The following is a 3,460-nucleotide window of genomic DNA, read 5'->3' on the forward strand; positions in this document are numbered from 1 at the left end:
TGTAACAATTCATGTGCAGCATGAGGTTTGAGCCACAAGAAGTAGTACGGGAGATTAGGAATTCACTTCTTCAACATCTACCAGGACCGGTTGCTTAATGGAAAGAGTACCCAAAGGAGGTGTTAGACAGATTGTGGTCCTCATTCACAGTATACAATTGTTCCTCATAGTTAATGTGTTTCATATTTAATTTTTTTAAGTAATGTCTACTAACTTTCTGAAAATATTTGTAGGCTTCGAATCGCTTCACAACTACGGTAGAAGAAAATGATGCAAGGAAGGTGTAGCAGAAGGTGGTTGCCAATCGATTTGCAGACATGCTGCACACTATGAAGACTGCAACAAAAAAAACATCTGGCGTAGTAGATGATCCACTACAGTGGAAGGGCTATGGCCCTATTACTATCAGGAGAGATTACTGGAATGAAATATGCGATAAGTGGGCGGGAGATGCTCTACGAAGGCTGCACAAAATCGAACGAAAATGCCCGAAGCTCATCTACACACAGGTGGATCTAAGACATTTGGGAGCCACCTGAAGAAAATGGTAACTCATCAATATATAATATTAATTTTATAAGTATTGTTGCAAACTTGTGTACTAAATCTTTTGTCCTTTAACTTCGTAGGAAGCAGAAAAAGGAGGCATTGTACCATATAAGGATGTGTTTGTTGAAACACATAAACGGAAGACCACGAGAGTCTTCGTATCAGAGAAGGCAAGAACGACAACGATATGTATTTATTCTATTAATAATCATTGCAATATGCAAGTTATTATAATGTTATCATTAATTATTAATGCATACTTTAAACATTATTTTGTAGGAGTCATATGAGCAACAGATGGTAGAGCGATATGACGATGATGCTACTCAGCATTCATCATTTGATCCTGCAGCATGGGTGACTGCAGTAGGTGAACCCAAAAAAGGTCGTGTGTTCGGGTTTGGGAGTAATCTGAACACTTCACAAGTTATTGCTTCTTTCAGTTACGGCTCACATGCTACTTTCGCCGACATAAGCTTCAAGCAGCAACCTATTCTTTCCGGTGATGATGTACGCCAGATCATTAAGAACACAATGAATGACTACTTCCATGACACCGTCGCCCCCTTTCTCCGAGATGAGATCACCAGTATTGTGATGAATAGAGGATCTTCGATTGCAGGTCCCTCTCAGGTATAATCACATATTCAATTTTTTGACTGCCTTAGCACACATATGAGCATGATAGAATCACATATATAACTTTTTGCCTGCCTTAGAGCACATATGAGCATGATAGAATCACATATAGAGTTTTTTTATTGCCTTAGAGCACATATGAGCATGCTATAATCACATATAAAGTTTTTTGCCTGCCTTAGAGCACATATGAGCATGCTATAATCACATATTCAGTTTTTTGACTGCCTAAGAACACATATGAGCATGATAGAATCACATATAAAGTTTTTTTGACTGCCTTAGAACACATATGAGCATGCTATAATCACATATTCAGTTTTTTGACTGCCTAAGAACACATATGAGCATGTTATAATCACATATTCAGTTTTTTGACTACCTTAAAACACATATGAGCATGTCAAAATCACATATAGAGTTTTTTTACTGCCTTAGAACATATATCATTTATGATAGAATCACATATAAATTTTTTTGCTTTGCCTGCCTTAGAGCACATATGAGCATGCTATAATCACATATTCAATTTTTTGACTGCCTTTGCACACATACAAGCATGATCGAATCACATATATAGCTTTTTGCGTGCCTTAAAGCACATCTGAGCATGGTAGAATCACATATAGAGTCTTTCTAGCTGCCTTAGAACACATATGAACATGCTATAATCACATATTCAATTTTTTGACTGCCTTAGCACACATATGAGCATGATAGAATCACATATATAACTTTTTGCCTGCCTTAGAGCACATATGAGCATGATAGAATCACATATAGAGTTTTTTTATTGCCTTAGAAAACACATGAGCACATGATAGAATCACATATAGTGTGGAATTTATTTCATTATATTTTGTTTATCAATACTGACTGTTCTTTTCATGTGTAGGCTGCTAGCGATAATCAGCGTAGCGGAGCTGAAGGGACAGATAAAGGCAATGAACAAGAAGACGCACAAAATCTTGGCGATGATTAGAGAACTGTTTTGAAGAAGTTCTATTTTTTTATGTTTCCTAATTGTAATTGTTGAATTGTAAATAAGTAAACTTGTTAATTTTAAGGTGGAATGATTAATTGTTGTAGATTCCTTTTATATGGAATTTTTTAGTGTAGTTTGTTTTTTATTTACAGGAAATATAAATTGTACCATTCTCGGTATTTAATTTTCAAATAATTTTTTTTTTATTTTTTTTCGTTTTTGCGACGGAAACATCCGTCGGTATGTATATAAATCTAGCGACGTCTTAGCGACGAACGTAAATCCGTCGCCAAGCCGAGGTCGCCGTTTAGTACCGGCGGATTGGCGACGGAATAAAGCGCTCGTTAGTCCGTCGCAATTAGCGACAGACCTGGCGACGAATTTATTCCGTCACCAGTTAGCGTCGAAAAATTCGCGACATAAGCATACCGTCGCCTCGTCGTCGCTACGCCTGTTAGGGACGGATTAGCGACGGAATGTGATCGTCGCTAATTTACTGCTTTGTTGTGGTGTTTCTCTTCTGCCGGGCTGCAGCCTCCACGAGCGCAGGCTCTCTTTATGCAACCAGTGAGCAAGATCTATTCCCTGCTGATGAAAATCGACTGTATGAAGAGGTAAGAACTTAGAAGAAAACCCTCTCTCTCAATTTCTCTGTATTTTTCATGTATTTGGGTCGCTCATGGTACCCATATATATATAGAGCACAGGGTGGGAACGGTTTGCGTAACCGTTCCCTCTTAATCATGTGCTGATTTATCGGAAGGTTCACCTCGAATGGAGGGTGTATCCACATCGTGGATAACCACCACTACTTTAGTGGTGGTTAATCCAACATTCACTACCACTATCCGGCAGGAAGGAAGGGTGGTGCCCACGTCCATGCATTGATCACAAGCTTTATGGGTATTGGGCCACGGTTGGGGGCCATGACAAATAAAAGGGAAAAGAAAATGATAAGACATGGGGAATCCATGATGGGACGACTTCGTTAGGGATGTTTCCCTTTTTTGTGGAGCGTCTCTTCATATCATGTGGAGGGATGGGGCCTCACTTGTTAAAGGTGCCACTTAGCCCAATTCAAAATCCGTTAAAAGGCTGTGCTTTCCAAATGGATCACGCAGTGGGGAAATGACCTGGTGCACGTAACAACGAATATCAACATTAGGCCTTATTGCTGGTTCGGGCGTACCACTCCCACACTGGTTGTGCAACTGACCCCGTCAGCAACACACTGTATCAACGAGTGTTCGATGTCTGCGTGCTGCGTGATCTCCCTCGATGCCCTGT

Source organism: Nuphar pumila, chromosome 6 (genome assembly GCF_984573655.1).
Source record: "Nuphar pumila chromosome 6, dmNupPumi1.hap1.1, whole genome shotgun sequence".
NCBI lineage: Eukaryota > Viridiplantae > Streptophyta > Magnoliopsida > Nymphaeales > Nymphaeaceae > Nuphar > Nuphar pumila.